The sequence below is a fragment of the Silene latifolia genome, chromosome 1, assembly GCF_048544455.1.
Source record: "Silene latifolia isolate original U9 population chromosome 1, ASM4854445v1, whole genome shotgun sequence".
Classification (NCBI taxonomy): Eukaryota; Viridiplantae; Streptophyta; class Magnoliopsida; order Caryophyllales; family Caryophyllaceae; genus Silene; species Silene latifolia.
In genome coordinates, this window is record NC_133526.1 from 53,270,112 (window position 1) to 53,283,889 (window position 13,778).

The window sequence follows — 13,778 nt, forward strand, 5'->3', positions numbered from 1 at the left end:
GAAATCTCGTCCACGACAGGTTTGCTCCCGTCCTTCCCTAGGGTTTAGTTTGGTTTTACTGTAACAGTGTTGTACTACGAACAACCTTTGTTTAAGGAAAAGGGTTTAGGGTTGGATTAGGCGGCTCCGCGAAGCGGTGCCGCCTAATCCAACCCTAAACCCTTTTCCGTACCGTTTTAGGAGCGTTTTTCCCTAAATTTAAATCCCGTCCATGACAGGGTATCACCCGTCCTTCCCTAGGGTTTAGTTTTGGTTTACTGTAACATTGTTGTACTACGAACAACCTTTGTTTAAGGAAAAGGGTTTAGGGTTGGATTAGGCGGCTCCGCGAAGCGGTGCCGCCTAATCCAACCCTAAACCCTTTTCCGTCCCGTTTTAGGAGCGTTTTTCCCTAAATTTAAATCCTGTCGTATGTTTTAGGAGTGTTTTTCCCCAAATTTAAATCCCATCCACAACAGGTTAGCTCCCGTCCTTCCCTAGGGTTTAGTTTGGTTTTATCTTGAATAAAGTGTTGTACTACGAACAACCTTTGTTTAAGGAAAAGGGTTTAGGGTTGGATTAGGCGGCTCCGCGAAGCGGTGTCGCCTAATCCAACCCTAAACCCTTTTCCGTTCCGTTTTAGGAGCGTTTTATGACAATTTTAAACATAGTTACATAATCGTTGTTCAATTTAATATACCACAATTCTAATAGTAAATTGGACAATTAACCGAATTAAGATGTCATTCAGTAAAAACAAGTGTTACAAACACTGATTAAAAACGAAATACTTAGAAACAAGATATGATAGTTAACTTAAATATAAGTTGTCACAAGAAGCATAAACTCGTAATGTGAAAAGGAAATATTAAATCTTTTACTCCCTTCTTAGTCGTTTATTCACGGAGGAGAATGAACGCGCTTTCGCCTCTAGCAACTCCTTTTTCGATTATTCCCGTAACCTTCCATCTCTTCAATAGCTTTGACAACAAGAGGCCACTTCCTGTTAATCGAAGGGTTGAGTTTAGCATATGACTCCCTAAGAGTCAGTAACACCAAGGAGAAATTGACGGTCTAAATCGGTTTGATGTATTTCTTGACTTATTTTCTTCTAGCTGTTTCCCAATACACTTGTTTTCCGCCATCGAAACTTGATATGAGCTTCAAAGATTGTTCAAGTCATTTTCAAGCACTTGTACTCGTTCTAGCATTTCTATTACCTTGCTATCAGATGATATAACCTGCTCAAGTAATGAATCTCTATGCCTTGTCATTTCTTCCAGTTCAAACTTGGTGTCTTCTAGTTTCCTTTGAATTCGTTCCATTTTTCTCTTGCTGCAACAAAAAAAAAACCTATTAAAACAGAAAAATAAACTGTTTTCCCTAAATTAGAGAAAACAAAATCTATTTATAAACAAACATAAACTGTTTTCCCTCAATTAGAGCAAGGTAGTCATATAATAAATGAAATTTTAGCAACAGTTGTAATATTAAACCATCCATAATCTTTATAGATATTTAATATTACAAAAGATTAAAAAAAAATTAGACATGAAAAACCTTTGAATTTGTCTTGGCTTTTTTTTTGTTTAGAAAATGAAGTGTAAATGTTGAATGAAAATGAGATTATTTATAGATAATTGAAAAAAAAACAAAACAGTTTTAAAAAAATTAAAAAAATAATCGCCTTGAAAAATGTCACTTTGAACAAAGTGAAAAACTGTTTTAGAAAGATAATCTGCTAGATTGTAGAATTCAAAGCGTCAAAACCGTCTGTTACAGTAACATAATTGTGTTTTTTTAAAATGAGATTATTTATAGATAATTGTGAAAAACAAAACAGTTATTTTTTTTTTTTAAAAAAAATAACTGCTTTAAAAACCACTTTTATTAACTGCTTTGAAAACTGTTTTTAAATGATGATTGATGTTAACCACGTGCATGTTCTCCATAATTAAGTCCAGTTATAAATGCTGCACAGAGTGGAGAATTCAAAGCGTCAAAATCTTTTATTATAATTTTCATTTATTACTATCACAGTGTTACAATAACATTATTTTCATTTTGTCTCGACTTTTTTTGTTTAAAAAAAGACACTAACATTTTAAAAACTGTTTTCAAAATTAAATGCTCTAAAAAAACAGTTAATTTTTGAATTCCAAAAGACAAAATAAGACATAAAATTTATCCAACCCATGTTTCGTTTTCCCTATGAAGTGCGATTATAATAATTTTGCAAGAGTGAAGAATTCAAAACGTCAAATTATGTTTTCTCTTTTCACTCTTGAAATCATCACATCACTTTATTCTGATAACATAGTTAATGAATTCTCGCATATAATAAGTTATCACATAAAGAATAAACTTATTTGTAATATATTCCAAAATATTCGAAAATATGTTCCACTGTCTGATGACCACTATTATTACGTTGTTAAAGTAACATTGTTTTAGAGTACATCACTTGATTTTCACTTTAAAACGAAGTACAGGCATTTCGGTATTGAGTGGCTTCGGTTCATTCTCAATCGGTGGTTCTTTGTCTGACAATTCATCTTTCGTTGCCTTCCCTTTGAGCATTCTAGCGACTTCCCTCCTTGCACTATATCGGCCGATTGTTTTCTTTGATTTTTTGAAGATTTCAACAAACGTCAACAATTCAGCCCGTATTTTGTTGATGTCGACCATGAGCAAACATGCAAAGAATTTGGGAAGCACATGCCCGCCGATAAAATGTGTTGTTGAGCAAAGAAGACTTGTTTGCATATCCCAAAAAATTGGAGACGGCTGTCATAGTGATACAGGCCGACTCTTCAAATACGGAAGCCCGTTTCTGCCATTTAAACTTCACATTTACCACAGGATAGCGGAGCATTTTAGTTACCCTCACGTCGCCCTTTGTGTCCAGGTAGTCACTCATGCAATCGGCCCGTCGTAAAATGTAACATTAATTTCCTTTTACTATCAATTAAGAAATCGAGTAATCAACAATGTTACAAGATAGGTGTAACAAAAGAACACTCGAAACAACATAAAAATGTTACAAAGATACGTGATCGTAACACTCGAAATCGAAATCGAAATCGTAAACATACAATTTGACAACTCGGGGGACTTATCACGCCATTGCGATGTCGTAAGTGAATGAAGACTCCCAGTTAGCATACGATTGAATGTCGATCACACTAATCTCTTTGTTGAGGAAATTAATACACACACAGAAGTAGTGATAGCCAGCCAAACAAGGTATAAAAATAAGTTCGGCATCAAGTCTGTAATTTGCCTTGCTCGCGTTGATGAAATTATCCCAAATTTCAAACAACTCGTTCTTTATATCGATCGTTTCACTATCCTCCCGCATCACAAACAGGTAGAGCATGCAGTAGTTTTTAAAAATAAAAAAATAAAAAAAAATGTAAGGGTTAGATTTCCCTTGTAAAAGAATCATATGTTATTGAACATGTATGCGGACATTTAACACCGATGCAACTTACCATGTGACCTAGTCCTAAGTAAAGTATGGTTGGCCTGCGCCCCTTGTGCCTCTTTTTGTTGTTCTCGACATAATTCAAGAGTAGAGACCAGCATTCAAACACCATCCAATTTGTGTGACTCCTAGGACGTAGTGAGAGTATATCAGCTCTTGTCAACCTCCCGTTGTCTCCAAACGCAGCCAGGATCTCACCGTTATAGAACCATAAGAGTCGATTACTCAAGAGTTTTCGCAAAAACATGTAACATAAATAGTGTTTAAAAAACACTTTTACGAAAACAAAGTGTAACAAGAACACTTTCACAAAAGAACAACAAGTATTTTACCTTTTGTGTAAGTCGATATCATCCATAAACGCATAATCAAGAACGTGCCTTCTCAGATTAGTTGTATTGGACAGCAGTTTCTGATTTGCTCTCATAAATTCAGAGACTAGGAATATATCACCGTCAATTTCACCGTGACCTAGAGAACATCCCATAGCATCATCTTTATGAAATTTAAATATTATCTCCTCATCTTCACCAATTGCTCTAGGAGAACGCTTGTAAGCAACCGACTTCACTCTCGGCTGTTTGGGCTCTTCCTGCTTTTGTTTTTCCTGTGGCTTCTTTGTTTTTTCCTCTTCCTTTTTTTCCTCTTCCTTTTTTTCCTCTTCCTTTTTTTCCTTCTTCTCTTCCAGACTTCTTTTTTGCAGCAACTTTTCCTTCAGCTGTTCCCTTTCATTCCTGAATTTTTATATCCTCCCTTGCACCTCTTTTCGTACTTGATTCAAGTCGCTAAGAACAAGTATTGCACATATTTCAGCACGGTACAACATTCTTTTCCGTTCATCCCCCAGCTCAGAGTCAAAAACCTTCCCCGTGTAGAAAGCCATGTGCATCATCAAGAAAACTCCACAATCCACATTTTTTGCAATGCTCTGCCATTTAAATTTCACATTCTGAAGTGGGAAACTTTCCACTTTGGAGCCTTTTGCAATTTGCATTTCTGACAACATTGTTACTGTAAGTAGAGAAACTTACCGCATTTCTTGCCATTTTTTCTTTTCGGGATCTGGCATATAAGGGTTTGTTGTCTAGGTAGTCAACGGTTTTCGACATGAAATTTATGCAAGCACGGAAAAAGTGGTCCTCCGAAATGAGTGGAATGAATATCCGCAATTAAGCGAGATATATATCATTGCTAAACAGAACTTCTATACACTCTACTTATATAAGAATAAAAAAAAATATTAACAGTAATGTGGTTTACCATATCACAGTCGAAATTCAATGGACTCGGGTTGTATTTGATCCACTGTGTGAAGGACATCAAAACTTCACCTTCTAAATGTCTGTTTTGAACGGGTTTTCCAACAGACATAGTTGCTAATGCGTCCTACAAAAATAAATATAAATACAAAGTCAATAAACATTATAGAAACACAAAATCAAGAAGAATAAAAATTTATTTATTACAAAGAATATACGATTGACCCAAGCCCATGAAGATCCTCAATGGTGTATCACTTTCTACCTTTCTGGAGATGAGGTCATTGAGCAACATTGACCAACATTCAGTCACCATTATATAAATAAGCTCACCAGGAGCCAATGAAATTAAATCTTCCCTTGGAATGAAGTGATACTTCCCATACGAGACAAGACTTTCCTTGTTGGATAATGATATGTAATAGTCAGAACACCTTTTAATAGAGTAACAGTTTAACAGTAATAACTATTCATTGAAACAGTATTCACTTGCAAAGTAAAACGTTTTGTTTATCACAAAGGCAAGAGTAAATAAAGTACTCACGTATCCGAGAGGTTCTCGTCATCGTCGATAAAACAATAGTCAATTGTTTCTTTCCTAACTTCAAGAATAGGCGCCATTATCTCCTTGTGTTTTATCATAGTCTTGGACACAAGTGTTAGATCCGGAGCTGGTAGGCCACATTCGATTGTGCAGCCGTAGCGAGGATCCATCACGCGTATCCAGTCTTCAGTTATTTCGACATGTAACAAATAGTAGTCGCCAGTATCTTCGTCGTAATCGTCATAAAGGATCTCATCACTGCAATCATCGACAATATCAACTTCATCATCGTCGTGATCTTCTGCTACCCGACCGCACCGAGTAGTTATTGGTTCTTCGTCGCCAACCTGTCTCATCATCACCTCACCGGGGTTTTCTCCTTCCTCGCCTTTTTCATCATTCCCATCGGCGTCTTCATTACCAGTTGCTTCATCCTCCTTATTGTTATCTTCGTTTATATCGCCAGCACTGTCTTCATCTTTATCATCATCGTTCTCTTCATCTGGTTTTTCATTCCCATCATCCTCTTCTTCATCTTTATCGTCATCTTCCTTTTCATTTCCCTCACTGGTTGGTTGGTCATCAACCTGGCCTGATGCATCATCATCGGCCTCTTCCTTGTTATCTGTGGCACAAGTAATTGAATTGAATATAAATTACTAATGTTTTTCGGACCAACAATGCCTCATAGTTATACTAACGATTATTCTCAGAAATTTGCTACTTCAATTACCTTCAAAGATCCTTCTTCACCGCCTCGATCGTTGGGTTCTCTTGACTTGGCCCGATGCATCATCTTCGCCTCTTCCTTGTCATCATGTAGCGAGATAATTGAATATATATATCACTCAGTAAACTTCGATAAAACTACGACACGGTATCATCGCGTTCGTTACTATAATAAAGTTATGTTACAGAATAAAGATGATAATAACGATGTTACATCGCTAATACAACGAGTGCAAATAGATTTCTCTATTACCTTCGGAGATCCTTCTTCACCGCCTCATTGGTCAAGGTTGTCTTCGAGCTTGCCTCGATTCATCAACTTCCGCCTCTTCCTCGTCATCCGTGTCACAGGTAATTGGATTCAATATATATTAACAATTTTTCTTTGAACCAAAAAAGGCATAATAGATACACTGTAAATTTCTGTTAAAATTACGTCACAGTAACATTGTTACAGTTACATCCTCTAACACAACGAGTTTAAATAGATTCCTCAATTACCTTCGGAGATGCCTCTTCACCGCCTCACTAGTTGGGTTATCTTCAGTGGCTCGATGCATCACCTTCGGCCTCTTCCTTGTCATCTGTGTAGCAGATAATGAATGAAAATATATTACTAAATTGATTGTTAAAAAAGCACCCAGTAATAGAAAGCCTATAACAACATTACACTATTACCTTCACCAGATCCATCTTCCGGCTCGCTAGTTGTTTTGTCACCCCGCTGACGCATCATATTCATCAAAGATCATCGTTTTCATCTAAAAGGAAAGTAATTGATTATTAGTAATTATTTGTAAAATGAAAACTCTATAACAGCGATGATGTAACAGTGTTAGTGCAAGTGATTAGATTATTGTAGTATTGTTACTATATTACCTTCATCAGAAGCATCTTTATCATCCTCGCCACTCCCCTCTTTGTCGTCTTCATTTTCTTCTTCTTTATCATCCTCCTCCTCTTCATCTCCGTCATCCTCTTGACCTTTGCCGATTCATCCTCTTCATCCGCATCATCGTCTTCATCTGCATCATCCTTTTCCTCTCGCATCATCCTCTTCATCCGCATCGAAGTAAGTAATTGAATATTATATTACTAACTATTAATATATATAAAATATTACAAGAATAAAGTTGTTATTGTAAAACTATAACTAAAAGTAATAACAAAGAACATCAATCATTACTCGATCTATTACCTTCACCAGATTGGCTTTCAACATCCTTTACATCCTCCTCTTTGTCCTCTTGGTCTTCTTCCTCTTCATCCTCCTTTTCCTTTTCATCTTGTTCATCGTCTTCCTCCTCATCGGCACTTTCTTCATCGTTATCTATGTCTGTGCCACCCTCTTGAAGCCTCTTGTTTTTAAGACGACTCTCAACATCGCCGCCATCGTCATCCCCGTCCTCATCATCATCCTCACCATCATCAGTCCCGTCATCATCGTTGCCATCATCAGTCCCGTCCTCATCATCACTTTCCACTCCGTCCTCCATCTCATCTTGCCTGTCCTCGTCATGAACCTCCTCATCCTCTTCACCATCTTCTTCATGATGTTGCTCACTTAAACTGCTCAATACTTCCTTTACCAGGGATTCTGACTTAACTGTCCTAGGACTTTTCTCTGTTGGAAATGGTTCTAACTTCCTACTGACTTTGGACCTTGTATATACCGGGAAGTCATTCGCCCTCCTCTTCAACGATTCAGCCTTTCGCACAACATCTTCGGCATATTTAAGGTATTCAGGCTTTAGTGGTGATTTCTGTTTCTGCTTTGATTCGAAAACCTTCAGTCGCTGAGCAAATCTCTCGTGAACAAGGTTGGAATCCCTTCTATACATCAGCAACATCAGGTCGGTCTCCTAAGTCAATAAACCATACAGAAAGAAATGAATTAGATACCAGATTTGGGAGTTGTAACAATTGCAGACAATTAAATTTATAAAAACAACTCACATCAACAGCTTTTTCCTTCAACTCGGCATCTGTTTCAATGCCAGGAAGCTTCTCCATCAAGATGTACTCCCTTCCCTCACTACTCTTAAGAAAAACTGCCTCGTCATCCTCACCTTCATCAGATTCTGCCCATCCTATTTACAGAAACATATTAGTAATTAGTAATTAGTAATTAATATTAATAATTAACAATATAGTAAGGCAACAGTAATGTTATTACAGTAAAGCCATTACAGTAACGATATTACAGTGACCATATTACGTGACGATATTACACCGACGAAGCCATATTACCCTCACTGGGATCCCTTGCCAAGACAAATAGGATAGACAGGTTTCGACATCTCATCGCCTCCTAGAAAGCCAATCTTTCCTTCGTCTTTGACTCTTTTTGAAAGACTTTCATCTGTCCAATGTCCGTATCGAGGTAACTCAGTTGGTTGTACCTCGCCATGGAACTCAAACCGGTGAATGTAGGCCAACAGTAGCACCACAATACACCCACAAAGACACTTAACCGTTCCTGTCTTCAACCCCTTGACACCCTCAACTACCTTCTCAAAGACATACTTTGACCAATTAAAACCTTTTATTTTTTCAACATCGTCCACACCTTCAACAAATCCGAAGTTAATAGAATAATTTGGAGTCGGCGCTAAAAAAGTGGAGAGCGCATAAAGAACGAACATCTGCTTGAACTCATCACCGCAGGCACCCTTGTTATTCTTAAACCAACTAGTCACCAAATCTAGCTTGATGTTCTGTGCTGTAGAGATGTTGAACTTCCTTCTCCATTTGTTTTTTAACTCAGTGTCCTCAGCCTGGGATCCGCGACCAGTCGCGGTCAAGACCACATTATTACCCTTCACCTAAAAAAAATAGGTCATGAACATCATACTTGTGACAAAGACAAACTCCTCTCGTTTCACTAACATGAACCTTGAAAATGTCGTAATCAAAAGCCTCAACAAGCAAGTCTGTTAGCCCTAAGGGACTACGATATATTCATCTTTAATAGTCCTCCAAAACCAATTTCTTTAATGGCTTTCTTTTGCTTTACGGAAAACTTGCTCATAACATCGACCAACGACCGGGCCCCGCACTTAGTTGGGTATTTATCCTACCTGTAATAAGGAAGTGTAAATTAGCACCACTGCTTAAACAGTGTGACACTATTTTATGCCAATAAACCAGCAGTAAGAAAGCAACAAAACAAGGATACAGTAAAGGTGTTACTGTAACACTGAAACTTTAAACAACTCAACGACACGAACAAATAAATCGAGAAAGGAGAACGGTAACACACATTAATTGCTCATTTATTACAAATTATTAACCCTAATTTTGAAGCGAAAAACTAGAACGCAGAAAATCAATTACTCACTTCGAGCAAAACAGTTAGGCTAAATTTATTACGAATCAAGATAATCGACACAAACAACAACAATAACAACAAGAACAAAGAACAACCTAATTTTTTAATGGAAAATTAATTTCCTTCTAAGATCAATTAACAAACAAGTATAATCGACAATGTTACAAAGACATCCATTACATAAAGAGCAATCAAATAAAAATGTTACAAGATAGGTGTTATTCTTAACACAAATCAAATCAAATCGAAAGTTTAAACATACAAGTTTTGGCCACTAGAAAGACACATACTTTTTTAAGACCTCTTCTTTTTCACCTTCACCACCGTCTTGGCTGGTCTCTTCTCTGTTTTAGCCCTCTTCGACATTTTGGAGTCCGACGCTCGAGTCATCCGAAACCTCATAATCTCTATCACTTTCTTCTTTAGATGACATGGGCTTATCTCTAGGTCTCTTTTTTGTTACTCGTCTTGGTTTCTTTGTTTCGCCACCTTTTTTGGCACTTTGTGTTTGTCGGTTTCTTTTTTGCAGACACCTTCACGCTCTCTTTCTTGCTTACTACCTTTTCTGGTGTTGGCTCTTTTGGCGCTGAAACTTTCTTTTTTGCTACAACCTTCTCCGTCGTCTTTTGTTTGGGCACCTTCTTTGCCACCTCTTCTCACCACTCTGCAGATTTGGCCATTCTTTGTCTTCGGTCCGACCCTTTGTTACAAAGATAACTTTTTGGGCACCTCTTCTTTTGTCTCCTTTGCAACCGATTTTGATTGCTTAGTCGCGCCTTTGACGTTGGCACGATTCTTTGCCTTTTGAGGAGGTGCACTTGCTTGCTTCTCAATGGGCACCGATTGCTCCTTCGACAACACTGGCACATCATGCGACGGCTTTTCTGCCGCCTTCTTCCTCGGCATATTGGTTTTTTTTTACTTTGTCGGATCGGAACATTCGCACCGCTCCTTTGGTACTTCTTCTGGTGGCTTAAGCACCTTTTCGCAGGCACCTTACTTTCCTTCACTGGCACATTTTTTGAAGGAGCAGGTGTTGCCTGGCGTAGACTCTCTGTAGGCACCTTCGTCGCCTTTTCAGCTGTAGGATTTGACAGCTTTTCGGTCTGCATCTTCTTAGTCGGTTTTGGCACGTTCTCTGTCGGCACCTTTTTGCTCTGTGGCTTCTCTAATGCGGCCACTTTAGCCTTCTTAGTGGGAGTTGATTTCTCAGGTACCTCTTCTTTCCTGACATTGTTATTTTCAAAAATTAAAATCAGAAGTTTACAATAACAATATAACAGACAACTATTAAATTGAAAAGGAATGATGGTAGTCAAGTCGTTGAAGAAATGACAAATGGAATACGAATAATGGCGGTCTAATAATTTTTTAAAGATCAATTGATTCTGTTTTACTGTAACAATGAGATAATATATCATAAACCCTAATAGTAGTGACTTGCGGTCGAGCAAAGATTTTTAGACACATACTCAGATGCATGAGATGCTTCGACTTCCTTCTGTGCTATTGGTTTTGATGGCTTCTGTGTCGGCACCTTTTTGCTAGGTGTCTTCTCTGATGCTGCTACTTTTGCCTTCTTCGTCGCAGCTGATTTCTCGGGCACCTCCGCTTTCCTGACATTGTTTTTCCAAAAATCAAAATCAGAATAAGATTAAAAGTAAATCAATTACGACTACTACACGATAGGTAATGATGATGCTCTTTAAAAGGATAGGGGATAGTATACGCTGTTTATTCTTTGTATCGTTGTTACAAAGAACATTGTTAATGTATATATGTTGAGAAATATTATAAACTTCAGGAAAAAGGACATTTCATGCAAATCACTAACAACTCAACACAACGAAGAGTCATAGGGACATACTTGATCCGCATGAGATGTTTCAACGTTTTTCGTTCTTTGGCATTTTGAAGGCTTCGGTCGGCGCTTTTTGCTCGCTGTCTTTTCCGAAGCTTCCACTTTAGCCTTCTTACTTATGGCGATTTCTCGATTACTACGCCGCTTTCCCGACATTGTTTATCAAAAAACCAAAACAGAATAACATTAAAACTAAAACAATTACAAATTATTAATCCGAAGCGAATGATGGTGGACGAGTCTGACAAAGAATGTGGAATGGAACAAGAATGATAGTATCCTCGAGAGAATGAGACAAGTGTTACAGTATTGTCAAACAATTGTTTTGATATAAAACTACAAGAACAATCATTACGTAGCAATTCTTTGCTCTTGAAAAGGATAGGGGATACACTTTTACTCGATAGTGTTACAAAGAACATTGTTAATGTAGATATGTTGAGAAATATTATTAATTTCAGGAAAAGGGACATTTCATGCAAATCACTCAACACGACGAAGAGTTATAGGGACATACTTGATCGCATGAGATGCTTCGACGTTTTTACGTGGCCGACGGTTTGGAAGGCTTCGTGTCGCGCTTTTTGCTCGCTATCTTTTCCGATGCTTCCACTTTGGCCTTCTTACGACGTCGATTTTTCGTACTACCTCTGCTTTCCTGAGATTGTTTATCAAAAACCAAAACAGAATAACATTAAAACTAAAACAATTACAAATATTAAACCAAGAGGAATGATGGTGGACGAGTCTGAGAAAGAATGTGGAATGGAATAAGAATGATAGTATCCTCACAGAATGAGACAGTGTTACAGTATGGTCAAACAATTGTTTTAATATAAAACTACAGTAACACTGTTACAGAAGCAATTGTTGCTCTTTAAAACGATAGGGGATACACTTTTGCTATGACAGTTTTACAGTAATATTGTTACTCTAGATTTGTTCAGAAATATTATTAACTTCAGGAAAATGAACATTCCCTGCAAATCACAAATAACTCAACACGACGAACAAATAAATCAATCGAAAGCAGAACGGTAATACACATTAATTGCTCATTTATTACAAATCATTAACCTTAATTTTGAAGCGAAAAACTAGGACGCAAAAATCGCTTACTCTCTTCGAGCAAAAACAGTTAGCCTAAATCAATTACAACAAGAACATTAACAACAAGAACTCGTAATAACCTAATTTTTTTTTTTTTACCTAAAACTCAATTTCTTTCTTCGATCAATTAATAAACGCTTCAAATCACTATAATCGAGACTAACAACAATAACAACAATAACAACAACAACAACAACAACAAGAATAACCTAATTTTTTACCAAAACTCAATTTCTTTCTTCGATCAATTAATAAACGGTTCAAATCACTATAATCAAGACTAACAACAACAACAATAACAACAACAACAATAATAACCTAATTTTTCGCGGAAAAATCAATTTCCTGCTTTGAGCAAAATAGAAACCCTAAGTCGATGATCATTTGAAGAAAAAAGAGTATAATCAACACTAAAAACAACAACAATAACAACAATAATAGCAACAAAAACAACATGCAAAGCGAAATAAGTTTAAAAACAATATAATGAAATAGAGCGATTTTATACCTCTTCGTCATCTTCAAACGATTGTTCGAGTAAATATAATAATGATCTTCACTTGATTAGTGCGATTTTGCTTGATGTAATAAAATTTACGGAAAAAATTTATGGTTTAGTGAATTAACTGCCAAAGAAAAAGAACGTGAAGCGGTTTTTAGAGGGAGATACAGGCGTTTTAGAGAGAGAAAAGGAAGTGAAAATTTATGAGGAATAATGAATGTGTCGTTCTTATTATATCAGTGCGCCTACTTTTTTTTTTTTTTAAATTAAGACACGTGTCATAATCAGGACGGTTGGATCAATAAGATCCAACGGTTCTTATTGATATGCTAGACTCATCTAAGATGCTAGACTCATGGGATGCTCACTCTATATATATATATATATATATATATATATATATATATATAAAATAAAATAAAGGCTGACATCATACAACTCATTAGGTTTCACCATCTTTAACAATAATAAATTCACAACTGCCTACTACCACGACCACATCCAACCGTCGCCGACAGCCACCACACCATCTACCCCAGAATTCACCGACGACGTCACAGACCACCCTGAACGACGTCGACAATATCTCGACCCACTGGACAGCCTCAAGGCCTGCCTAGCTGCCGCCTTCCCTACCACTATCACAACCGTGCTAACTTTCCACAACACCTTTTCACTGATAAAGACCACCATTCACTGGTGAATAACCGACAATCAAACTACATGTCAATTTTCAATTTCAATTGTATTCATTCTTAAATTTGGGCGAAACTAATTCACCATCCTTAAATTTGGCAACGACACATTTTCAATTTCAATTGTATTCATTCTCACTACCCTCTTCTTTGCTGGATATCTAATCACCTTACCCCATCCCCTTTAATTGTTCCCATCTATTAAATGCATCTACATTAAGCTTTGATGTATCTAACCACTTTTTTAATGTATCTTGACATTAGATACACAAAATTAGTTA